This window comes from Cyanistes caeruleus, chromosome 8 (genome assembly GCF_971803275.1).
Source record: "Cyanistes caeruleus chromosome 8, bCyaCae1.hap1.1, whole genome shotgun sequence".
NCBI lineage: Eukaryota > Metazoa > Chordata > Aves > Passeriformes > Paridae > Cyanistes > Cyanistes caeruleus.
The window spans coordinates 29,325,643-29,353,432 of record NC_141708.1 but is presented as its reverse complement, the minus strand read 5'-3'; the positions used below and the strand labels follow the sequence as shown (position 1 = coordinate 29,353,432).

At 39.4% G+C, this 27,790-nt stretch overlaps 1 protein-coding gene across 13 annotated transcripts in view; it reads left to right on the top strand.

Moving 5' to 3' along the window:
* Positions 1 to 27,790, top strand: part of ANK3 (ankyrin 3) — a 350,276-nt gene that overhangs the window by 104,770 nt on the left and 217,716 nt on the right. The window lies entirely within an intron of this gene.

Here is a 27,790-nt window from a genome sequence, read left to right as displayed (position 1 = left end):
CCATATACTTTTGGGGAGGATCATCTTAAGATATTGTTCTAGATTTAGAAATTTTACTCTGCAGTGTATTGTGTCAAAGCCCCTGGCAGCTGTTCCAGCCCTCCTTATGTGTATACACCATTGAGACTTGGGCAGCAGCTTCTAATGGGAGTCAATAAAAGAGCCTTTTGTTCTCTAAAAAAACCAGACCAGCTAATTATTTGACTCATCCCTTAGAGAACTATACCTGAAAGAAAAGTAACATTTGTTTTACCATTGTTTCACTTTAGATACCCTTTGTTAGATTTCAGTAGCATAATGCTATTGTTACAATAATAAATACCATTAGTCAGCTTTCCAGAAGTACAAGTGGTTTTGGTATGTTATCCCTCTGGCATCTTACAGAGAAGTGCTTAGGCTTAAAGAATCCTGGTTTACCACCACCTCAATAAGCTTCGGCTTTTTTGCCTCCTACATGATTTCCAGAACAGACCTGTCATAGCAATATACAGATCAGCACAAAACAAATAATAGTTTTCCTAAATATCCAAAGTGTAAATATATACAGACAATATTTTAGAAGTCTTATCACTGGAGAGAAAAAAAAAATCCCACAATGCAAATTAAAGATACCTGATATCTTTAGGTAGATGGGAGATCTTTGCAGACATTTAAGTTGATATTTTCAAAAATGGAGTATGTTCTCTGTTAGAGCTAGTGAGAGACCAAGGCAATTGGTAGTGTTTATAAGAAATTATTCTGAACACCTTGTTCCACATTCTGACATTGTTTTTAACATCAAGCTATTTTATTTAGCAATTACTACATAAATTGTTTCCTGTCCTGATTTCTTTTGCACAGAAAATGTATGAATAGTCATTTGAAATAGATATGTTAACAGTCATATTTATCCCTCCCATCTTTATCTGCATCTTTTTTATTGATAGATATGAATGCCACTGTGTCTGAGTTTAAGCTTAGACTATGAATATCTTGATTAAAAAAAAAATACTACAAAGCTTTGTCTCTCACCAAAATCCGCTGAGTTAAAACAAATGCCATAGGCTGAGCGAGCTTGACTTTCACAGTTGAGATAGAGAATGAATGTTGTGCAGGAATTGTTACTAGTCCAATGAATTTCTGTTCATCGCAATGGTGACTCCAGTTTAAAACTGAAGTAGGTATCCTTAAAACACATGCTTTTCTGCAGCAGGCCTAAAATATGGAAATTATTTCTTTTGTAATATTCTTTATTTTGACTTCTAAAAAATAATCTTTTTCTTTAGTAGGCCTAATAAAACAATATGTACTTTGATGTTAATGTAGGAAGAATTCAGGATCTCTTACCAACTGAGGGCCACACAAAAGGTTGTAGAAATTAGTGTTTTGTGAAAATATCACCACATCTAGGGGAGCAGCATTGTGCTACAGCCATCATTCCTTTTCTGGAGGTAAAAACTCTGAGATCAAATCTTATCCAAGCCAGCATTTCAGTCTCTGGCTTCCAGAACATCCACAGCTTGCATCTTCAGCCCTACACGAGTGAGAGCAACACCCTTTTCCTTTGGAAACAGTGGCAGTAGGATGTCCTGTGAGGCATCCTTGTATGCTGGGCTTCCAGCAGTGTGTGAGGCACCTCAGTCATTGATTTTTTTGCTCCTATGGGTCCCTCTTTTTCTTTGGCAAATAATACTGGCTGTAGACTTTTTCTCTTCATTGCACTCTGCCACCCTGGGCCAAACCAGATTCTGGTTTATGTCCATGTATCTTGCTGAAACAGCTTTGTTTTAATTGTGTAGGATTTCTTTTCCTCTAAGCCCACCAATGCTGATAATCATTTAATCAAGTTTAGATAAGGTATGAAATTAGCTGCTTTTTCACTCCTAAGAATTCTCCATTCAGGCAAGGGCTTGCTTTGCTTCTCTGCTGCTGTTTTCTGATCTATGCTTGGGATACTGTGCATATTATAAGGATCCCCTTGAAGCTGAATTGCTTGGATTTAGATTACTGAGTCTTTCAAATACCTTTAACTTGTTCAGCTACATGTTACTGATAAATATATTATGTTCATTGTCACCAGGGATCCTGTGACAGTACACAGGATCCCTGAAATCCTGTGTACTGTCACAAAGTACACAAACTTGTACTTTGTGACAAACCTGAAATCAAGAACAGGGGATTCTTCCTGCTATTGGCAGAGTAGTTTATTCTGTGTTTTGTATCCCTCTCATGGCCAGCTGTGTGTGTGTCCCTGGCATGTCAGTGCCCATGGAGATAGGAATGCCAGTATCTTTCAGATGGCTGCTGAGTACTGGACTGCCTGTTTTGTTTTGGTTTTTAAAACCTGAGAATCCTGTTTTCATGAGAGATCCTTAGAAATGCTCAGAGCTTAATTTGAAGGTGGTGATCTCAGTGACTTAATTGGAGAGCTGGTTGGGGCAAGCTGGTAGTGGATCTCCCTGACAGGTGAGGTTTTTAATCTTTTACAAAGTCTTATTTAACGCTTCTTTGGTACAAACTCTGTAACCTGTGTGTCCTTAGAATGGTAATTGCAGCTTGTCCATTTCTGCAAGATATTTCTGTTTTTGGTGAATTAGATTATTTTGCTTTAAAGGGAAGAGCCCTATAGAACAAATTCATGAGAAGAATATGACCTGTGTCCCAGGTTTGCAAATGGCACCCTAAATTAAGGTAGCACTGCTTGGACTAGATAATTGCACTTTTTGTTTTTGTAAAGTTTGCAGCAGGCTAATCTGGTTTTAATCTCTCACTTTTTTTTTTACTTTTTTTTTTTTTTTTGTGTTTTATTTTCATGAAGTTAGGCAGTGAAATGACATAGAGCTTTACGAATTAGCAAGAAGCAGAACATGATTTTGGTAGAGGAAATAAGTAAATGTTTTCTTTAGCATTGTGAGGTTGGAGGTTTTTTTAGGTGTGGCTTCTCTGGAGTTTTTTTTTGTTTTGTTGTTTTGAGGGTTTTTTTTAAAAATAATGTGAAGACAAGAAAGCAGCGTTATACCAGTTGGTAAGGTGACAGTAGACTTTTGTTCAGTAAATAGCTTGCTCCATTTAACATTTGATACTTACTAACAGGATGGCAATTGTTTTAAAAGGTTTTCTGTAAGCCTTGGATTCTGATTTTCAGAATAGATTTGACTTAATTTGTGCTTTAGGGGTAGCTGAAACCTGCTTTTTAGATTAAGGAGAGCAAAAAAGAACTCTTCCTAGAAATACCCAGAATCCTAGTATGTCAAAGGATATACACAGGCAGCAGAAAATAAATGTGCAGATGGGGAGGTCTGAAAAAACATCAAGTGCAGATCTTGAATTTATGCACATTTCTGACATTGTTGGATGAAAAAGGCTGCTCTTATCTTCTATGGGTAACCATGGCTACTGTGTGATGTGATTTTATTTTTTTCAACATGAAATTATACACAAGTGAAGGTCTTGTCTCAGCTCGCAACATATGTATTTGGGTGATAAGGATTATAGTCAGTGAATGTGCTTATCAGTGTGGCACATTTGCTTCTTTAAAATAGGTCCCAATTTATGTCTTCATGTCTCCATTAGTCTGTAGAGGGTAAATGGTGAGGGATTTTCTCAAGAACTGCTACATGAGGTTTAGGCCATTTCCTCTTGTGTGTTAAAATGTGTCTGTTACCTCCTTGAATCTGAGTCACAAGCTAATATAATTTGGGGAGGGGGAGTTGAAAAGACACCACAAACATAGATACACAGTATTATAGGTCTTAAGTATCAAATGCTTATTCCCTGAAGACTTTTGTACATTTTAGATTAATACTCCTCCCTGCTTGATGTGTTTCTGCTTTCATTCACATTTTCAGCATCCTCGTGAACTTTGAGGGACGCAGAGCTGAGATGGGAATTCCTAACCCCTGAAATCTCTGTAATGTTGGGATGGTTTGTATGGAACTCATGCATGGAGCTAAGAATACATTTCTGTTTATCTTAACAAGTGCCTGAGTTGTTCTTCAGGGATGGTGAGTGTGAATGGAAAGCTTGCCTGGTGTGGGTGGTGAGGGATCCTGCTGGATCCTCTGCACTGTCCTGGGGGCTGCCGGTGGCTGCTCCAAGCGCAGCACGCTCACATGGTGTCACATCACTCACAGGGCACCTACCCACAGCAGGGAGCGCTTTCACATGGACAAACTCGCTGAAATTGCTATTTACCATCTTTAAACCTTTACAAATAATTAGTTCAGGAGTGGAAACTGCTTGCTTAGAAACATAATCATGTGGGTTAGGGGTGCAACTGCTCAAACATACTGTAATGTTGCTTTGGATGCAATTTGAAAATGTGAATTTATACTCGTGTACTAATACTCTTGCAGTTGTTGCTACTTTGGGGGATTTCATGAAAAACAGCAGAAGAAAGGCAAAACATTCTTTGAAATATTGCTAAAACCTTTATTGTAATGAACTTGCTGCTACAGCACAGCAAATGCTCTTTTTAGCTGTGATTTGGCTCCCAAAAGAGGCCAGTGAAATTAGAAAAGGATAATTTGGCAAAACTTATCAATAAAATTGATACAGGCAGCATTTTGTTGGTCATACCCAGACAACTAAGAGAAATACAAACCACAAGACCTATGAACTGATGGTGGATTGAGAGAAGCAGAAGGAATAAGAGTAATTTGCTAGTTGACAGGGATTAAAGTCAGCATGCAATTCACAAGCAGTAAAGCTGGGAAAAGCTTTACAAAATTCAAGAAGCCTTCTGCAGATGTCTTAATATTAGGAGGATATTATGTTCAAATAGCCTTGTAGGAGAAAAATTGGAACAAAATATGCTCTCCTATGTAAATGTATACAAGAGGCAACTTTTGAATGGTTGTAATCCACAAATGAGAAATAGAGTACTGCTCCCTACTCTGGATAGGGTAGCTGCTTTAGGCAGTTGTGTCTTCATGGAAACTTGTAACAAGAATGAAAAATTCACAAACATGGCTGAGAAAATGAGATGCCCCCTGCCTAGGAAGGCAAAGATTTAGTTTCAGATAAGCATTGTTAAAGTGAGAGGCGTGGCTTTAAACCCCAGGAAGTGTAAATTCCATCCCTCTGCCTCAGGGGATGGGCCCTGTGAGCCCTGGAAGAGTTGCCCCACCCCGGACCCTCATGCGGTGTCAGTCCAGGTGTTCTGACTGGGTTTGAGCCCCTGGGGTTTCTCCCTTGCTATGTTCCTACTGGTCTCCGACCTTAAATTCTACCCTGCTTCTCTCCCATAAAACCCACCACCCTGCCTCTCTGCTGGGCTCTCTGGATTTAGGTTTGTTGAGTTTGTTCCTGTGTTGAATGAATGGTTTCCTGAGCAGAAGCCCCTCTCATTGAGTCCCATGTCCGTCACTGGTAACTGTAGTCTCTCTGGACATGATCCTGCAGTCCTGGAATGCAGCAAGAAATCAAACAAAAATTATGCTAAAAGTCCTAAGAAAGTCCAGAGGAAAGCTATAGCCAAAGACAATGGGGACAGCAAGCTTAAAGTATCTGTGGCAGGCAGGAATTTCACATGATGCTGTGGGATGAGGATGAAAATGCTGCTGCAGGACTTACTGTGTTTGTACAAGTACAGGGCAAAACAGACAAAGAATGCATTAAAGTTGGAACCTGGGTCCAGCAGAGAAAAAACAGTGTAATTGAAGATAGCCCTCAGAGCAGTAGAGTAATTGTAAAGGAAGAAATCATTACACTGAGAAATGCATTATTTTCAGGAGGCAGGCAGTGGTGACTCATGCGGATGAGATAGCATATATGCGACATGAAGGCAGTTCAAAACAGCAACATTGAATTACTTGTCAAGTTCAGATTAGCATCAGATGCAATGACAAGTTAGTGACACACAAGCAAACAGGAAATTGAATGCCAAAGATGTGGAAGGGCATCTGTTGACTGTGCTGGGTTACAAAGTCTTCCTCAGCAGTGGGCAAGAAAAGAAAGAAACATTGGAAGCAAAATCAGGCCAATTAAAAATGTGATTAATTCCTTCTGCTGAGGTAGTGGCTAAGAGCAGTGCTAAGAGTCCTGGCACATCAGTAGAACAGGGGCATCTCTGAGCTGAAAATGGTCTTGGAGCCTGAAAATCAAGGATAGACATTTGCCAGACAGGAAGAGAGAAAAAGCTGATGTTGGAGCCACTGCTCATGCCCCCGAGGTGGCCAAGTGCTTGTCTTCATGTGGCCTAAGATGTCCCCTTAGAAGCACTGTGACTCAGAGGCACTTCTGGGAAGCATTGTCAGACAGTGACACTGAGCAACAAAACTTGCACAGACAAGCAAAGTGATGGGCAGGAAGCTGGTCTGTGAATTTTGGCATGTTGCAACATCAGCTTGCCATGACCAGACAAATAATTAGGTAATTATCATTATTGTTCGGTGGTCTTCCTCAAGAAATCTTCAAAAATCAGGCTAAAACTACATTGCAACCAGTTCATCAAACACACCTTTGGGAGTTTTAATGAGTAATGCTGTAGGGAAAGCTTCATGTGAATAGCAGCTGGTGGTGACTGATTGTCAAACATGAAAAACTGCTGTTGGCTACCTTCAGGAAAGTTTAATCTTTCCAAATGACACCCAAAAGACACTGTTTAGATCACACTGTTAATTCCAAATCTAGAAGGAAGTCTTATATATTAAAAAAGTAAACCATAGTTAATTTTAGACAACTTCAGGTAGTTGCATTTAGTAAATCTACCTGCTACAAATAGAAGAGCCACAGATGAAATATGTGGAAGAGTGATGAAATATTCTAGTTAGCTGGAAATTCTTCTTTGCTGAATGTGGCAATCAGAAAACCAGAGAATGTCTGGTGAAAATAAATTTACAGGACTCAGTGAAAGATCTAAAAAAACCCACCACACACAAAATTTACATACCCAGAACCACCAGCATGCATGTGTCCTTTTCACAAGAAAGCATTTGCTTTTGAGGTAAACCAAAAATAAACCAAAGTGCATACAAGTTATTTAGTGCAACAGAAAAGCAGGACAAATCAGATGTCTCCAACAGAAAGGAAAAGATTCAAGTTCTCGTTTTAGAATTTGTAACTTTTATTTATATATGTATAACGATGATTGATACTTTAAGATTGCATAACAGAATATAAAAGATGTAAGAAGATTATGCTTTTCGTGATTAATTTGGCAAAGTGAATTAAATATGAGTGAAGAGACAATACAACAGCTTCATAATGGAGGACACAGAAGGATATATATGGGGAAATTAATATGTAGAATCTTGAAAGATGTGGTGTGTTCAGTAAGAGAAGATTATATCCAAAAGCAAAAAGTATTAACTGGGTGCCCATTTCTTGTCTCATGCTTCAGTACTGACCATTTGCCTGGCCTATCTCCCTTTGATCCCAGTTTATCTTCGGTTTTGGAAAATCTTCTGTATCACATGCTTAGGGTTCTCTTCTTTCCTGTCTGCGTCCTATAAAATCCAGGTCTGCTTTGGTGGCAGGCATGGTGGATTTTTTTTTTTTTTTCTTTCTGCTTAAATTGAATTATCTTCTCTTCCTTGCTGTGGCTTAGGCAAGCAAATGCCCCCCCCCCCTCCCCCCCCAAGCATTAGCTCTGTTTTGCAGTAGCCTTAGGCTTCTCTCTTGTATGCCTTTCTAGATGCAAATCCCTTAGCTCTTATTTTTCCTTTCTTTTTGCAGTATTTTTCCTCTTCTTCCCCTTCTTTATCAAGCTTTATTTCCCTCATGTTTGGTGTTCTATATCAGAGTTTTCAGAAATGCACATCACATATTTTATGCCTTCTGTTTGCCTTTTTCTAGTCTTTTATCTGGGGGGATTTGAGCCTCTGCTTGTAATATAAGTACTTTCTCTTCTGCAGTGACTGAGTTGGAAAGAATGATTTTCAGGGGCTTGTAAATGTTTTCCTCTTTGAAAATTACTCAGGGCTTAGGAATCTTCATGGATCTGCACTCTAAGTGATTGTGCAAATGAAATAAAAGAGTTTTCATCTTAATTTGGGTGAGAATTTGTTAAAATTTCCTGAGGAAGGGAAAGAGAAGTCAAAAATTTAAATAATTCAAAGATAGGTTGTCATATTGGAATTTTTTTTTGTGTTCTTTAGCCCAAGCTAGCCCACCTTCACCTTCCCCATGATGATTCTGACAGCTCATGAAATCATATATTCCATTTATCTGGCCCAGTCCAATAGCTTTAAGGAAAAAGTTTGTGTTATAATGAACATGTATTTGGGAGAGCTGAGTGTGTTCTAGCAAACACTTAGAACATTTTAAATGGTAATAAATACTTGACTGGCACAATACTGTCAAGTGAAGACTTACCTTGATCTTTGCCTAATATTTTGTCTGTGGAGAAGGTCAGAAAATGAAGTTACACAGTCAATGATTAAGCAGTTTTTGGATGTTCTGTCTGATGAAGCTTGCTTGGTAATAGGCTTTAAAGTGTAGAGGAGCTGATGTATGTGGGATATTGTGGGAGGTACTGTTTGACATCTGCCAAGGGAATATTATGCTTTGCCTCTAGGTTTTGTGAATGACATTCAGCTTCTGGAGGCGGGACTGTGAGATACACTCAGCAATTGCCACTGTTAAACCTGAAGGCTCAGTGAGGGGGAAAGAGGCCATAGCTGAGATTAGCACATCTCCACAGAGGAAAATTGTCTCCTGTAGCTCTGTGTGACTGTGCATTTCTTCCTTGCAGCTATCCCAGGTACAGAACCTGGAGCCTTGTTCTGCCTTCAGATGTGCCCAGGTTGGAGTTTCAGCACCATTTTAAAGAGATTTGGCTACTGTTGAAAATGGCAGTTCTGCCCTTACTCTCCTTCCACTCTCTGGTCCCTCACTTCTGCCTTCCTTATGCTGTTATCACTGTTTGTTTTGTTTGGCTCATCAGGAAGGAAATGATCAGGCAGAAAAATTACCTCTCTGCTTAATTTTGATCAGTTTATTGTTCTGATCAATTACACACCTCAGGCTGGGATAGAAGGTGGGAACAAAGACCCTTTATAGTTTTCTTGGGTTTTTTTTCTGGTTTTTTGGGGGGGTGTGGGATACTATGGAGGGAGATAAATGTTCAATAAAATTTAGAACACTTGCAACATCTTCACATCTGTCTTGGTTTGACACTGACTAAGACACAAAAGTTGTTTGCTCTCTTTTGTTACAGTTGGGCAGAGAGGAGGGGAAAAAAATTAACAAAGGGCTCATGAACTGAGATAAAGACTGGGAGAAAAAGCACCCTAAGGGCAAAACAAGTTCAAATTTAAAGGTATAAAGTAAATTTATTAATATGAGAGAGAGGAAGATAATGAGAAGTAAAAGAAGCCTTTCAAACACCTTTTCTTTCCCCCAGCCCTTCCCTCCTTCCCACCAACAGCACAGGGAGACAGGGCATGGGGGTTTTCATCAGTTCATCTCTCAAGATCTTTTTCCATTTGCTCAGGGAGAAGTCTTTTTTCTGCTATGCTGTGGGATCTCTCCCATGGGCAAGCAGTTGTCCCAAAACTGTTGTTGTGGGTCACTTGTCCATGAGGTGTAATCTTTCAAGGATAGACTGCTCTAGTTTGAAAGCAAGGGCTATCTCTATCTCTGGAAGCAGGGGCCCTGTCTATTCAGGACCCCCAGTAGACCACAGCTTTTTCTAACATCCATGCACTCTGGCATGAGAACTTTTACATGTCCTCACTTCCTCCTCTTCTCTGACTAGACAAAATCTGCTGCTTGTAGGTACCAGGAACCAACAAGTTCCACTAATTCAAAGATTCTTGCAAGATCCCACAACACTGAGAAGTTGATCTCTTCTAGATTCCACATCAGGGAATTGCTTGCCATGTTTCTGCCACTAGCCATGTGGCCCCACTGCTGCTGAGCAGGCAGCAGCGGTGCTGGGGCTATTTAACACCTTTCTTCATGTGGGGCACCAGGAAGGAGAGGCTGCTGCCACCCCTGTCCTTCTGCCTGTGGCACAGCTGGGTAGGGGTGGCCAGGCAGACAAGGCTCACCGCAGGTCGCACTGAGATGGCAGCTGCCATGGCAGCATATCACCATGGGCCACGCTGGCATGGCGTTGGCCATGGTGGTGGCCACAGTGCCTCCCCACCCCTGGGGAAGAAACTCTGCATGCATTGTTTTGATTTTCTTCTTAAATGTATCACCACAGAGCTATTACAAACCGCTCTATAATTGGGCCAGCACTGTGTCTGTCTTCAGAGCCATCAGGGGTTGGCTCTGTCATACACTGTGGGACCTCATAGCAGCTTCTCACAGAAGCTACCCTTGTAGTTGCCCTGCTGCTGAAAACCAGGCTGTGCCCAACTAGCACGCATCGTTCTTTCTTCTTTCCTCACAGTGAAATTATGTGGGTTTCTTTTGGGGTTTTTCCTTTGGAGCTTCCTAGGTGACAGTTTAATACCCCAGACCACTGCAGTCAGTTTGACACAGTGATACGTGCAATGTATTAGATCCAGAATTTCTGTTTGCTTCAACAAGCTTGTTAGAGGTGATAGAGGATTTCTGTGTCTACCCTAGTCAAAGGCAATGGAAAAGCACCAGGGTGATTCTTTCTCCTGCAAAAAGGATAGCTGTTATCAGTGTCTCAAGTAATCAAGTAATTTAGTAGCACTCAACTCGATATAAAATAGAATCAATAATAAAAATGTCTGAAGCTCTTAGATTAAATATTTCCTACCCTTAACATTTATATATTCTGAATATTAAGATAAGCCACAATATTATAAAAGAAATACTGAAGGTCAGTAACTATCAAAGAGGCATCAGCTATGAAGCAGTATATACCATTATCTGTGATTTAAGGTTGGTAAATTTACTGTCACATGTGACGTGTGGCTTCCATTTTGTAACTATTTAGTAAATGCCACTTGTCTCCAAGAGTAAAAGATGTAGTGACTATAAAATAAGCATAATTTTTTAATATGGATACAGATGAATGTATTCGTGTAAGAGGAGTAAATATAATGTATAATATTTAATGTCTGTAAATCTATAGTTAATCAGGTTTATATTCCCATGCCTTTTCTCTGTCTCTCTTTGGAAAAGATGCTGTGAAACTGGTCCTGCAAATTACTGTTGATCCTGTGCAGTGTTGGCATACATGAAATCTTCTTTTGGTGCTCCTGCATAAGTAACATACCTAGCCTAAGTCTGTTTAATCATATTTGAATAATCTGCTTCAAAATTGCTAATGTACAAATTGTTTTTAAGTGTTTCTGAATTGTGTTTACATTAGAAAAGACTAAAGCAAAAATACATTAGATGATCCCCTTCTGCCAGTTTGTGATTATTCCAAAATGTGAATTTGAAGCAGTTGAGGTATTTATTTCTGTGAACAGGTTTTGAGCATTACTGTTCAGTGTTTTTTTTAAAATGTTGACTTTCCACTAAGCAGGTGTATTCACAGCAAGGTTTCATCTATGAGGTGGCCATATTATAGACATGATTTGATCACGTTTAGTAAGAAACTTAGAAAAAGCTGAACTTTAAATCTTATCCGTGCTGGTGGTACCCTCTGTCCAGTGTTCAGCTGATTCAGCCCAGCACCAGTGCTGTGCTCCCCATCATGTTGCTGAGATAAACCCTCTGGACCACTGCTTCCATCACTGGTACATAGGACTGAAAGCTCATTTGAGTGGCCAAGCCAAAGTCAGCTTCCTTTACCACTACAAACATAGATGTTTCATATTGCTCCCATTCATTTCTTCTGTGAACACTGCAATGCCAAATGTCACCTGGAAAATTATACTGGCAAAATTAATGGCTACTGGGAAAAGACTGGAACTTGAACCTGCTTGGTCTTGATGCCTGGTATTTTCTGTGGCACCTGCCATGATGCCTTTAAACAAAAGAACCAGTGGGCACTAAGTTGGATGGGAATATCAGGCTATCACTGGACAACTGCAGAATTTACATTAATGTAAATTTACATTAATGTGTGTGGACATTATTTCCGTAATTTTCTACTTTGATCTGCTCTCTTCAAGTGGTAAAACATTCCCCAGTTTGATGTATTTCAGCAGTTGCACAGAGACTGAACAAACCCAGTGTACTGTAGTAGGCCTCAAGCATGATTTTTTTTCTGTACCAGCAGCTTTTGGTTAAGCAAAGAAATGTCAAGTGTTGGATGAAAGATAACTAATTTCATGCCTTGTTTAAGAAAATATTGATGTTTTATGGAAGGAAAATAAAAATAGCCATTGGTAAGAGGTTGAACGGGGTGCCTTTGTAGTGTCTTGCACCATGTATTTGTAAGGCCCAACTTCCTGGTGATTTTCCCTGCTGCCTTCAGGCCTGCATTTTGTTTCTTTCTCAAGAAAATCTTCATCTGTCTATATTGCACTGTGTTTTCCAAGATCAGGGATGTTTAGACAGGAAAAGAGACTGAACTGAGCTACCATTCTGAAACTGGTGATTTGCAAAAGGAAGCTCTAACTGTGGAGATCAGGCTCCCTGCTTCTGCCTTTTCCCTCTGTCCAAATACTTTCTTCAAGGTACAGCCTGTCCTGCTTAGACTGGTAGCACTTCTAGTCCTTCGACTAGTTTATATCAGTATGTATAGCCTGTGTTGGATAAGGAATCCAAATGGCATAGAAGGTTTTACTCTTTGAGATATCATCCATTTTTTTAGATACTATATTAATGTGAGAGACGAGAAGTATTGGCAAAGCTTCAGCTAAGGGGCAACTCAAGAATTGTAACTCAGATGTGTTTTATTGATACCCGAGATAGACAAGGGAATATCACTGGAGGAAGAATTAGTCCAAATGCTGTAATGAATATTATTCCTGGTTTTGCTAGTATCACAGCTACACAGTTTAATCTGACTTTAGGATCCAGTTAATTGTGTAATGCTGTGATACAAAGTAAGGTTTACATGTTAGATGTAGAATGGAGTTCTGCAAGAGTAATTCCTTCACTCTTATGAAATGGAGAAAAGCTTCTCAACCTTGATTTGCTAAGGTGCAAAAATCAGCAAAGCCAATTTGGTAAAGGCAAGTCACTGGAGTGCAGTGTGGTTTTGGTGTACAGTGATGCCATATCTCACCTAGTGGAACAGTATTTAAAATGCTTCAGTCACAAATTGTTCTGGGAAAAGAGTACGTGTCATACTTTTTAAGAGAACCAAAACCTGAAGAAAAAGTGGATACCTGTGCTTTGGCAGATTTGTTTCTTGGGAAACACACTATATTCCCTGTAAACTTCACTCCTATCAGGATTTAAGGGGATGTGCAAGTCCCACTGATTTCCAGGTACAGTATTTCCACATGAAATGCTTTATGTGAGTAACTCTTTACAGACCTAGGTTCTGCAGAACAGCTGCTACTCTTCTGTGGCTTGGGTGCAGAGAAGATCTAGACTTGAGATCTAATTGAGACTTGAGATTTGCTCTAGACTTATACCCTTAAGTTCTTATTTTCAGTTGTCCTTCAACATATCAGCATTTTTAAGAGAATTGAAAGAACCTGCTTGCTTAAGGTGAGCTTAGTCTCATCTTGATTTCTCAATTGTGTTTGCTTTGAGATTTACAGCTGAAGTGTTGTTATTCTGCTAGTGCTAAATCTCATTAACCAACAATCAAAATGCTGTTGGAGATGTCTCAACTAAGTGCATTTTTTTCTGTATATAGAGAAGTTTGCTGGAAATAGATATTGAATAATCCAGTAAAATTAATGGTTGCACATCATCCAAAAGTGATCTAGATGCAACTTGATTGGAGAAGTCACTATGAAAATCAAGCTTTTTTTCTTGAAGCAAATTCAGGGAAAAGATGCCTTGAACTAATATAATGGTTACATAGTGCTGGGTCTCCAGGGAAAAAGGCCACATGCTTGTTTATAACTGATGTGTCTGTGAGTGTGCTTTTTTTGCCTGAAGACTGCTTTTTGCTAACCAGAAATGTCATTGAAAATGATGTGAATTGACAGGATGCATCAGTGTACCCTGTGGTTTACTGAGATGATGATTAGGATAATACATCTTCATGTTTCATGGTGAGCCACAGTACAATGAAATATTACTGGCTGCATTAATGGTGACTGCAGATGTGTTGAAAACTCAGTCCTACAAAAAACACCTCAATTCTTGTTCAGCATTTCAGTGCCACCAAAGAGCACTGTGGTATCACCTATCCTGGCCTGGAGAGCTGTATGATAAGCATCCCTGGGCATGGCTGGGAATAGTTTTGGCCTAATCCTTGTTGCTGAATTTGTGGTAGCTCCACAAATATCTCAGAAAATGTAGGTGGTGTCAACCCAGAAGGATTTACTTGTCCAGAGAATGGCCAAGGTTAGTCAGAGGAAGAGCTTTTGCATTGTAGACAGTTCCTGATGATACAGGTTGGCTCTGTATGGGGATAAGGACTCCTGGCAGGATGGCAATTCAACTGTTTTTGAGTTTGAATTCAGGTCTTCGTGCTTCCACTGCAAAGCAGTGTCTAATTTTAGGGCCATTCCGGACTGGCCACCAGGTTAGCACCTGGTGGAGTGGTCAAGCAGTTGGTGCAGCCTTTGGCAAGTGATAAGGGTTTTGAATGCTAAGGTCACTGTCTTGGGAGAGAGGAGTATTTTCTTCCCTCTCTTCAGATTACTTTGCTGTAATTCTCTAACCAGTCATGAATAGAGCACCCTTAGTCTCCTAGTGTGACAACACCTGCTGTTAAATAGGTCCTCACTGGCAAACAAGTTCACTTCTGGCTCCCACCTTCCTTTCCTGCGCTGAAAAATACAGTCCTGTGGGAAGAGACTGGAATTCTGCTCTGTCTGTCAGAACTTGACTGTTTTCTTTTCAGCTAGTAGCTTTCAGTGCATTGTATTTTTCAGTGCATTGCAAGCTGCTTTTTGTCCAATTAGGATTTTTCTGCCCTTCTTTTCACTTTGCAGTACGTTTCATGCTTTGAGATGTTTGGACAGTGTCCTTTGCTAAAGGCCACAGCTTTGTGAACTGTTAATACATTGTACAGAGTGAACCGTAGGTAGCAGGGTGCATTGGAAAACAGGAGCATCTTGAAATTCAGCCAACTTTTGATTCTCTCTTGGCATTGACAGCAAATTTTTACTCACTTGTAAGGAATGCTTAGTAAATACATTCTTAAACTTCTTTCATGTCTACGTGTTGAGAGTAATCAGGAAGGTCAGAAGGTGAGTTCTAACTTTGATAGCCAACAGAAAAACTGTTTTCTTTTATGTGCAGCTATACATGCAGGATTAAACCTCTAAGATGAATCTTAATTAAAAAAAAAATAAAATTCTCATGAACATAAACACTCAAGGAGAAGCATTTTTAAAATAAAATAAAATTTTAAAATCTGTAAACATAGTGTGTGATTTATTGAACTGGATTTCAGGATATATGGTGATACAAGTAAGTCCAATGTATTTTTGTAAGCTACACCAGAAGAGAATGTATAACCTTAGGTTTTGTTGTACTGTTGCTGGGTAATTAAAGTGTTCCATAAACACATCTTGTTGCTCAAGTGCTTCACTGACAACTTGAGAGAACCATTTTTGCCCTTCTTCCAGGAATCATTACTTCATAGAAGTTAGAGAAACAAGCAAAAGGGAAAGATTTAGCATAGTGAGGAGGAAAGGAGCACTTGAATTAGTTAAAGTGGCTTGATGAGAATATTCTCAGTTTGTTATATATCATATTAAAGAGCTAAGGGTAATTTGGAAAATTTGATAATATATTTTCCTGATTAGAAATAAAGAAATAGAACAAGGGGTGACAAACCTGTTAGGTTGGAAAAGGAAGACGAAAGCGGCCCCTTTCTGCCCCCCTCTGGACAGAAATGTGGCGCCCGGTTTTTCTTATTTTTCTAAAACGTGGGAGAGGCTGAAATCACTGAAAATGTAAGCTATGTCAAAAAATTCTGAAACACTGCCTCTATAGTATCTCAAATATCGTTTGAATTTGAAGTTGGGTGTTTTTATTTTACACTGTACTGGCAAACCTCTGAGACGAGGCTATGCTGTTCTCAGTGGCCACTCCAAAGCAGTTCTGTCAGCCCAATACTGAGGGCAATTCCCTGCCGTGCTCCTTGCAGGCTTGAGGTAGAACTGTCTCCGGAGGTACAGGTTAAATACTGGTAAATGCAGTGTTTTCTCTCTTCCTGTTCCTTCTTTTTGTACCTCCCTTCAAGAATCCCCAGTGACAAATTAGCCATGGAGAGTGTTGCACAAGCAATGCGTGAATTGTTCTCCAAAGCTGACCACAGATGTTTGCTGCAGCTTCTGCCCAGCACCTGCTGCCTGCACTGGAGGCCGGAGCTGCCAGTGGTCAGCTTCCTCCTTTTGTTTGTCTCATTACAGTCACTGCCTTACGCATGCACATTTTCCTGGCTTTGCTCCTGTGGAATGGGTGCAGACTTTGCCCCATCTGCCCCTAATGCTCCTATACTGCAAATTATTTGTTTTACAGCAATACTGTTTTCCCTCTTTCACAGATATCTGCAGGGTGTTCAAGCTGATGTTTGCACATAAGCACCAGACTCACTCTGAGGAAGTCTCAGCTGTCTGGCTTTGTGGGCATGATACAAATATGAAGGTGGTGATTGGGCTTGAGGTTCAGAAATCTTAAAGCACTGCATATTGTAAACATGTTTCTGCTTTGACACATTTCTGCCTTCCTCCAGACTCCCGCCACAGCAATAAAATTTTTCAAATTCATAGTATTTTTCTATTCTTATCCAATCATTGGATTACTATCCCTTTACAGAGCCATTTCTCAAACTGACAGGGGAGTGTTGTTGCAAATTTTGTCCTGAAAGATGTCTCTGTTTTTTTTTTCTTATAATCATCACCAAATAGAATTGCAGTTTTGTGTCTTGCCTGAAAGAAAAAAGATCTTGGATAACAAAGCAAAGATGGATCCTGCTTTTGTTTGTTGTTTTTCTGAAGTGTGGAGGAACTGTGACAAAAATCAGTGAGAGTGAAGAGTGGGTTCTGGAGAAATGGTGCATTTCTTTTCTGGTGTAATTCCCATTTGTTTATAAGGGTGTTGAGAATACTGAAGTTTGGGTGGATGCTATTCGAGGTACGTATTCTCTTAGCCCAATCTGAATGATGATAAAATGGTGCTTTTTATGATTATTTCATTTATCTGTATTGATCTACTTAAACTACTCGACTGCATTAGCAGGTTTGAAGAGAAGAGCACTGTTCAATTGCCAACAAGGTATGTGCAGTTAAAGCTGTATCCACCTTGTCTCAATTTGTTAAATTCAAGGTTTACAAGCTTGATGATTTTAGCCAGTCTTGCAGTTTTGGGTAGGTGTTTAATATTTGACTGTGATAATTAATGTATATTCCCATAATAAACCAAAGACTCTTCAAGTTTTTTCCATGCACTGTTCAAATTTTGACCTCTGCTGTTGCTGTATCACAGCAAGTGTATCAGTATTTCCTGAAATGTAAGTGCTGCCGGCCATTGTTTTTGATTTTTGCATTCTGCTTCCTTCTTGTGCATGATTCATTCCCATGAAGGTAGTACGGTAAAGTAGTGAAACATGCTGTGTGAGCAGTGCCATTTGTCTTGGAATGAAGACTTATGGCTAACAAGAGGAGAAAGGAAAAACTGTAGCTCTAGGCCAATATGCAGATAAAAGCTGAATTAAAATTAAGTGGGAAAACGTGTTGCTCCAGACAGCATCTCCAGTTCAGCTCTTTTGCACATGTTTTTGTAATACTTGAAATACAAAGAGGGATGGTAGTGAGAATTATATTTTTTATCAATCTGTCCCAGCAATAATTTACAGTTGTAGATGCAGCTTCAGTTGTAGTCCTAGCCAGAGCAAAAAATGTTGTAGGACACATGCCTTTTGCATGGGATGTTTAGATCAGCCAGGATCACAGGATTTCTTTTCCACAGGCAGTTTGGGAGCTGGGAGGCTGAGGTGGGGATAAGAAATGCAGCAGCAATTTCAAAATGCAAAAGCAGAGCTCACAGGCAAATGTCTTTATTCCTCTGGGACCCTGGAGCTTAAGCCCTAGCAGGCAGCTACAGCTGGTGGCTCTGGCTTGCAAGCAGCTTGAGGAGGGTTAGCAGACTTTCAGGGTATAAAAAAAACCAACCAGGCTTCAAAATATGACTAGCACAAAGCATTCCAGTTGGGTCAAGAAGTCCCCTCCTCATAGGCAGTCAGAACACTAAAAGAACAGATGAGCCATTGGGTGTGCTCCTGAGACATTTTTAATTGTTCAGTTCCACACAGCTCTCAGGACTGAATGGCATTCTTGTGCAGTGTCTCACTCAAGAAGCTGCATAAACTGGTGCTCAGGAAAGTTCAGAAGCAAAATGATGTGATAATATATGCCTGGTGTGTTGCTCCAGAGTGGATTTAGGTGTTCAGATGCTGCCATTTGGTACTGGTGGTGTCTAACCCCAAAAGGCTGATACCCAACCCACTGACGGCTGGTGGTCAGAGTGCACACTGATGCAGTCTCAGCATCCTTTGGGTTAAGCCAGCCAGCCAGTGAATGTGGACATTGCTCTTCTTCCAATGTCACACTGTCCCAGAATGACTGTCAGATATACTTCACTTGTCAAACTGTTGTTCAGGCAGTTATTTATTTATATGATGCTTTATTCCAGTCCAGCCGTCAGCAAGTCTGGCAGACATTTCAGGTCCTGCAGCTACTCCTCTCTGATGAAGATATCAACAACAGGGATAGTTACAGCATGCAGTCTGGTGTCTATGCTCTGTGTAGCAAACAGTCATATTATTTATCAAAAGGATTATTTTCTAATAGTAATAATAAATAATAAAGGAAAATTTTGTGACTGTTATTATAAGAAAAAAATTAACATGCAGAAACCCGTTAGCAGTTGAAATATCTGACAGTAGACAGAGGTGAACAATGACAGCATCCTTTTAAGACGATCTGTGCACATCACCTTTGTTGCCCTGTGCCATCTTTGTGCTCTGTAATAGTGAGATGCCTTTAGATGTTTTGTCTGGCTACCTGTAGCTGAAGTTAACAGGTAATTCACAGAAACAAAGAAAAATAATGTGGAAGTTGTAAACTATTGTTGAGGGATTAAATCTACTATGTTTGTGAAGTTTTTTATTTTTCAAACATACTGAACCTCACTATTCAAAACAAAAGCTTTTGTGTGATCAGCATTCAGATTTGACATTATGTGTAAAGGTCCATAAAATAAACATAGAATCCTTTAGATAACCACCTCACTCTGAAAAATTCAGTTCATTTTTTTTCAATCTTTCAGTCTCATTAATCCCAAGTACAGCAAAGCAATAGGCTTAAGGTGTGGTAATTTTGAGGTACTTGAAAGTGAGTTTCTCTCAAAATGGATGCAAGTTCTTGATTCGTCTGGTTTGTCTTGCATTATTTCCATAGTCTCTCATCACTCCAATGCAATGAACAACCTGCTCTGCAGAGAGGGGGTACAGAAATATAGATCTTCAGTTTTAAGCACTAGATGGAAAGTCAAAACCCATGATTACATTCAGTCATCCATTTTGTAGCTTTTATTCTTTTCTCAGCTTAGCCCATGATCTTGCTATTTGAAAAAGAAGGAATAAATTCAGCTGCAACTCTCTGCTATTTATTAGTTGTCCTTAAGTGCCCCACAAACTTTGCTCCCTCCCCTTTCTCATTAATAGGTTCAGAATAGATTTTCTTGTAAACTCTGGCTTTAGATGCTCAAGCTGTTTAGAATCTCTGAAACATCTTCTGGTTGCTATTGTAAGCTTACAGTGTCTTTCTTGAAGACATAGGGGTGTAAAATGATGATTTTGTTTAAATCCTGCTCGATATAAAGTTGAACATATTTATGGTTATAAATACCGCGACAAAACTTGTGAAAATTGCCCAAGATGAATGTGAAGATCCTTTTCAGCATCTTTCTGTCATTTGTAGTTAAAGAGTCTAAAAATGTGCAACTATTACATTGTTTGTGATTGTAGAAATTACTCCCTTCACCCTGGATTTTTTCGATCTTTTCTTTGTAATTTCTCGTATTCTTCAAGCTGTCTTGGATTTAGTGTTGGCACTGGTTTATCCACACTCTCTTCTTGTTTTCCCCATGTGGTTTTTTTTTGTTTTGTTTTGTGGTTTGTTTTTTTTTGTTGTTGTTGTTTTTGTTCTTTTTTTACTTTGTCACTTTGCAGTGACTTACTTTTAGAACAACACATCAAATACTGCGGTTGGGTTGGTTTTTTTGTTGTTTTTTTTTTTTTATCAAGTGATCTATTTTATGAGGGGGATAGTTTAATTTAAAAAATATAACCTTAAATTTAAATATGTTGTCTTTCAGTTATGCTGGTGGCTTACGTCCTTATTCATCAACAGAGCAGCTTGGAAGGCAGATAAATAGACTTTGCTCTTGAATGAAGCAAGTGTTAATTACTCTTGCCACCAGCCCCCACAAACGTTTGGCTCCAACACTACAGCAAATCCCAGGAGGACACGGGCCAGCCCTCTGTCTGTGCTCTGACAGGGCAGAAACCATGCCACTAACATCTTGTGAACCTGATGATCGCATTCCACTTTCCTCTCTGATGCTCTAATGAAAGAAAAGAGTTTTCATTGCAGCCCAGCCAGCCTTTAAAAAGAAAATAAAGCAGTGGAAACTGGCTTTTCACTTTTTTTTTTGTAGATGAACATGAATCACTTCTGTCTTACTTCTTAACAGCCCTTGACAGTATTTATATTTAACTAACAATGTTTTCCATGTTTCAGTCTACTGAGTTTCTTGTTTTCTCACAATTTCTTTTAGCTGTGCTCACTCAAATGCTGATTATTTCTTATTGATCAACTGCTTCATCTCTACTGTTTTGTAGGAACAATTATTAAATGAGCCTGAACAGGATAAAAATAGTCAATTTAATCTATGCCAAATTCTGGAACTGGCTGCCAGATTTTTCTCAGTTCACTTCCTTTTCTCCTTGATGTGTATTTAAAATACATATGTGGCTTATAATGTTAAAAAAACAATAGGTTTTACAGGCTTTTAGCTAATGACAGTGGCTTCTGTAGCTGCCCCTTTAGCATTTTGAAAAATGTCAGGTATAATTTGCAAGCCTAGATTACTTCATACATATAAGATTCAAAAATAAATTCACATCCAGGACAAGTTAAAAAATAAAGGTTGATTGGGTTCTTGTTTTGCATTGCCACATGCTTTTCTCAACAGCTGTTTCAGCAGAAGCCAATGATAGTTCTGTGAGAAAAAGCCCACACCTAATGGATGTGCCTTTATAACCAGGTGTTTACAGGTTAGTGAGGCTTGTCATGAAATCTCAGGGGATTGCCAGTTTCCTTAGTCAATAACAACATCTTGTCTGAAGAATTTTATAGATTACATCAGGTATTTAGTACTGCTGTTTAGCTTGCTATTACAGACAACTGTAATAATTCTATATGTGAATAATTTGCACAGACCTCAAGGAATGTTCTCACTTGCCATATTGCCACTAATTATTCTTTATGCATGCTGGGTTTTGTGTGTATGTATACACACACACATGTATATATATGAAAACAAAGAAAAGAGGCTAATTTTTCTTTCTTCCTTTCTTCCTCTCCAATGTGTCAGATGCCTCTTTACCTAATTTTGAGTCTATCTAGAAGTAACCGTGAAAGATTGTTTTTTTTTATGAGGTTCAAATCAAACACCTTGAATGTTGCTGTTTACTGTAGCCACCTGATGCATCCCCTTAACAGGTTCTCATGACTTCAGATTGATCTCAGTATTCTATAAATGTATCTTGAAATGTTTCACTAAATAAATGGTGGAAAATAACATAGCTGAGTGCAACAGTTTGGTGACGTGATAAAGCAAATGTTAACCAGGTTCAGGAACAAACAAAAAAACCCAGTTGCATTTTACTCATCATCCTAACAGTGGGTTGATTCTTCTCTCAGAACTCCTCAGCCAGTACTCAGCTTTCTGATTTGAGTAGTCTAATTCAAATTTAGATTACAGTTTAGTAGGTTTTTTTTTCCCCTTTGCTGCCCCAAAATGACTCAGCATCTTCTTTTTCCTCCTTCGTCCCTGCTCCCTGGGGTTCTGTTGTGCTCTTTTTGGGTACTGCATCCACAACAGTTGTGTTCTTAGGAGCTCTCCTCCTTTTTCAGAACTGTGTTATCATAGAAAGGTTTGATTTAACAGGTACCTTTAAAGTCTTCCAATCCCCCTGCAGTGAGCAGGGACACTTGCAACTAGACCAGGCTGCTCAGAGCCCTGTCCTTGAATGCTTCCAGGGATGGGGCATCCCCCACCTCTCTGGACAACCTGCTGGTGTTTCACCACCCTCATGTGAAAAAACATCTTCCTTATATGTAGTCTAAATCTGACTTCTTTTAGTTTGAAACCATCACCTTTTCTCCTACCACCACAGACCCTCCTAAGAGGTCTTTTATTATAAGCCCTTTTTAAGTGTTGTAAAGCTGCAATACAGTCTTATGGTGGATTTTTATTAAATCTTGTTTATTATGGAGATGGTTGTGTGGATTAAACGTTTTCCAAAGTACTTATACCTCATGAACCTTCCCACATCAGATACCCCACTCTTCACAGTTCTGTGTGTCTACTGGGAACTCCATATGCTTCCTTTGCTGCTTCTGAGTTTGCTGGAGCTTGCAGCTGAGAGTTCTCCCTTGTTGCTAACCTTGGGGTGCTGTTCAGACTGCTCAGGTACTCACTTGCCTTCCCAGCAGTGTAAATTTAGCTGATTTTAGTTCCTGTTTCAATAGGCCACATGTCCATCCTAGCAGCAGGACTGCACATGAGGGAAATGAGACTCAGAAGCAAATAGTTATAAATCTGGAAGGAGATACTGTTCTGTCCAAAAAGTAGAAGCTGCCTTGCCTCACCCTTTCCCTTGGCCATGGGACACCTATCACCTTAGGCTTGTGGAATAATGTCAGTCACAGCCCTTGCTGACCTTTGTCTGCTCCTGAGCCCCTCTTTCTGTTTTTCTTAAGTGATTTGTTCTCAGAAGACAAACCCTAAACCTGGCTGTAGAAGGCTGGGAATAGTGTCTCAGTTCTCAGAGAAGAGTTGTGTTGGTGAGAGAAATGCCCATATTTTGAGAGGCAATTTTGATTTGACTGTATGTGATCTATGACATAGCCTATGATCACTGTAAGTGCACTGAATGGTGCTGCTCCTGTATCAAATCCACCAGCATAGTTCCACTGAAAAACGAATGTGAAGAGTTTGTGTGTACAGCTGCGTTAGACTGTTCCTCAGCCTCAAGAGGGGGAGGTATCTCTGCCTACCTGCTCTGTGACCCTGTGCCTCTCCCTGCTCTGGGACTGCTCTTCTAGACGTTCATCTGTTAGACATGTCAGCAGAGGTATCCTTTCTCTTTCTTTTGAGGAGGCATTTGAAAGCTCCTGCCAAACACAAGTTTTTGAGTTCCTTTTACAAACCCTGGTCATGACCTCTGACTGCCTGGAGAGCAGTTCCTGCAGTCTCGGAGTGTTCTCACCGCCCTCAGCACTCAGCTGTGGCCACCACCTCAAACTTGTCAGTGCTTTGGTTCTCAGGTCATTTGCAGTTCTGTCGTGCTGCATGAACTCCCCTTGCTTGTTTTTCCAGACAGAGAAATGAGAAGGTAAGCTGCTTAAAGGTCTCTTGAACTGTTATTCATGTTTACTACCTGTTCTGAAGTTCACTTCGGTTTTCAGATCCAGGGCTAAAGCCAGGTTGCTGTTAGAACATCATGTCTTTTTGGACACAAAAGAATGGAAATGGTAGAAAGTCAGTCATACAACTGCTGTAAAAACAAACATGCAAACATCAAAAACATAATTATTGAGCCTGGATAAGTCAGTAAATCCTGTAAAGGAATTCATGCTTGTGCAAATATTTAGCTGCCACCATATAGAGTCAAAAGTACTGAAATCAGCTGGAGTCTAAATCAAGACAGTCTTCCTTGCTCCTTACATGCTGTCTGCCAGTTTAGTTATTTGGAGAGCTTGAAGGGAAATAATTCGTCTGAATGTAAATTAAAAGTGTGGTACATATGTGGCTCAACAAAATAATTGGAAGAGTTGCGTCATACAGAAGGGTTTTATTATTCAATAATTATAGCAATAATTTCAGTTTAAGAGACAGAACAACGGCACCCTCTAGTGACAGATGGCAGATGTACCAAGGAATCAAAGCAGCCTTTGAACTGTGGCGTGGCATGAGAGAAATAGAGATTTTCATGTTGCAGAACAGACCACCTTTGATGGAAAAAGAGCATCAGTTATTTTTAAAGCACATTGATGAGCTTCTCAGAGAATTGCTTTTGCTTTTATGGACGGCTTAACTTGTCACTGTGTGTCAGACCATGAATTGCTATTTACGTTGAGTACATTTGATTAGAAAGGAGCTGTCACATTACTTGTCAATGTGTCATGTCATGCTTTTGGTTACTGCTAAAAAGAGCTTACTTCCTGTTAGGAATATCATTAATAACCCCCTGTATGTCTGAATGGTGTAATGTGACAGTGTGTCAAGTGTGCTATAAGCAACAGTGATTTCTCCTGTAGAGAAACAAGCCATGTTTGAGTTATTTGCATGCATTAGAAATGCAGTTTCCTCTCTGAACCTATGCTCTCTGGGAGCCTGCTGCTATAATGCTGTCACAGTTAAGGTTTCACTGTAATGCTCCCAAGAAGTCCTTAATTAGTTAAATGTAGTTGCTGGTAGGGCTTACGGAAGAAAGTTGAAATTTATGTGTTGATAAACAAGAATATTGTTAAAATATGAAGCTAAACCCAAGGCAGAGTAACACACTTTTGGTGACTCCGTTCAAAGCAGCTTTGAATCAGCCAATATTTTGGCTTTAGGTGTTTGGGTAGAATGTAGGTTTTAGCTGGACTCTTCTCTCTTGTAACTCCTTATGTGATTTTGATTTTTCTTGGAAGCACTGCTGACAGTGCGTTGATGTTGCATTGTTTGTCACTTGCTGATTCAGTGGTGTCACTTCCTGCCATTCCTGCTCATGGCCACTGGTTTCCATCTGGAAATCGTCCCTCTCCCTCAGCACCTGAGAGCTGATTTTCCTGGGAAATGGGAGCTATGTTTTCATCAGGTTTGGTGTGTTGGCTCGAGCAATTGTCAGATGTCAGGATGTATTTGCCATATGCACTTCCTGTGATCTTCCTGCTTGTTATTTGACTGAGTTTTGAAGTAGTTATTAATTGGAAATGTGACATTTTGTGGTTTTCAATAGAGAGATAATATCACCATAAAAATAATTTTCACATGGAAATGATTTCCTTTTTTGTTGCTGTCTATTAACAAGCCCATTTCTTTGGGGGTGTTAAGTTACTGTCGCTTACACGAGTCAAGTGCAAGCAATTTTTTTTCCCCTCCTAAAGTCAGATATTACATAAAAATTATGAAAATGTATTTTTGGATGTCTTAACTAAATATTGATATTGTGATATATTTATGACTAAATCCTTTAAAAGACCAAGTATTTGAACTCTCAAAGGTATGTTTTAAAAATGTTTCTAAAAGAAAACCATTACAAATATACATAAACTCTAAATGTAAGCTTCAACCATTTTGTTTGAGTGTCAAAACACCAAAGGAGTTGAGCTCTTTGAAAACTGTTAAATGTCTTCACATCTATATTTGCCTCTAGTTAATGGTGACAAATGTCTGTGCTCTGCAGCTCATAGTGATACCTTCTATTAAGTATGGATGCACAAAGCATACATGCGTGAATTTTCATGCTTTAAAATTTTCTTTGCTGTAAATATCGTTAGATAATACATACTTTAAACTCTGGGGTGGGAGACCTAACTCACAGTTGAATTTCTATTTATTTAAAAGACAGTAAATTTTCAAAAAGCTTTTAAAAATACTTAGGAGAACATAATTCATAAATTATGTTTTGGAAAAAGCAGGAAATTGAAGATGGCAAATTTTAGAAGCACTTAAAAAAAAATCCTTAACCAAGAAAAATATTAATTTTTTTGGTTTTTTTTACAGTCACAGAATAGTTAGGGTTGGGAGGAACCTCTGGAGATAATCCAGTCCAACCCGCCTGCCAAGGCAGGCTCACCTGAGCAGGTGACACAAGAGTGTATCCAGGGGGGTTTGGAATGTCCTCAGAGACAGAGACTCCATGACCTTCCTCTGCAACTTCTTCCAGTGCTCTGCCACCCGCAGTGGAAAGAAATTCTTCCTCATGTTGAGGTGGAACTTCTTGTGATTTAGTGTATGGGCATTTCTATATAAAATATCTTCATGGAAGGAATATTTCTTTTTAACAAATAGATCTTATTGTCAAGAAAATTCCAAGGCTCCCCACTTTACAGGACATCTTGGAATTGCTCTGCAGGTATAAAAGGGATTAGATTAACTACTGAGATGAATGTATTCTACTTCAGTTAATTGTTTCTGTTGTTCAAGGGTATTTCTATTAACAGAGCTCAAGGAACAGCATGAAAATCTGAAATCAGATCAAGACACTGGTTCAAATCCCAAACTAAAATTTGCATGTAATTTTCTCATTCGATACAAATATAAATTCTAGCAGCATTTCCCACCATCTCTAAATCAAATTTAGTTACTCCAGGCTTCTGAAATTAGAAGGGGCTTCTCTTGGGCACTCTCATATTGGTCATTGGTCATTATCACAGCTTGCTAAAGGGCAGGCCATCACTCCCTTTGCACTAACTCGTCATGGATAGTTCAGGGTGCCCTTAAGCAACCCTCAGTTTTATAAATTCAGAAATAGTTTCAAAAAGCAGGCGTGTTGTTAACTCTGCATTAATGACTGAGCTGTGAAAGCTGTTTTCAAAGGAGGGTATTTTTACCGCCCACATCTGTGATAGAAACCCCCATAAGAGTGTGGGTTTATGAAATGCCATGAAATATTCTCAGTCAGTTGTGCTGTAAACATGGGCAAGAACAAACCAGGGCTTTGGGATTGGCTTGTCCTGCTGTGCTGATTCACAGAACAGATCCAGGACATCCAACAGCAGTGAAGGCTTCCATGGGCTGTCCAGCATTTCTCTTCCCCTGCTAACACATATCCCGTATCTTTGGATCAGGTATAAAACTGCCAACAAGAACTGTAATTTCATTTCACTTTGGGTGAAAACCAGGCTGACTAGATTAGTCAGGCCCTTTATGTTGTATTCATGTCTGAGATTTTCAGTCTGAAGAGCAGGTTATCTTTTCTTGTCTTTATCTGTAAATGCTGTAGGCACTCTTTCATTAAGAGGTGGATTTGAGCTCCTCCCTGCCCCCCTTTTAATATTGTTAGTCAAGTGTTAATGTATGTTGATTATGGTCTGATTTTCCTGTCTTGGGTAAGTTTTTGGAGTGAAGCTGTATTTGTTCCTATAACAATATTGATATCTCAAGTATTTGAGTATCTTCCACAAAAATTTAAACAGTTGAAGTATCTTCTAATTTGTAGCAGAATTGATTATTCTGGTGGTGGTTGTATTTTAATTGTTACTATATTTCCCTGAAAATAAAGTGAAAAAACAACAGGGTACTGCAACATTTTGATCTGTGATTTCAGTCTGGTCTTAAGCACTGATTGGTGCCCAGCACTAAAAGCAGAAAGCCATTCTTGTGTGTTCACTTTTGTAGCAGTACCTTAATCAGAAATGGTGACTCCCATAAGTATTTTCTACAGCACCTTAGTGACAGATGGTGACCCTTGTAAATATTTGATCAGTTGTAGGACTTGTCAGATGGCTCATTACCCATGCTAATCCTAGAAGAATATTTGCTTGCTGTAGAAGAGATGCCAGGTGTGTTTTTTAATTCCTGGCCTTGAGAAACATTTCTACAATGTGGTTTAAATGTAATTTTGGGA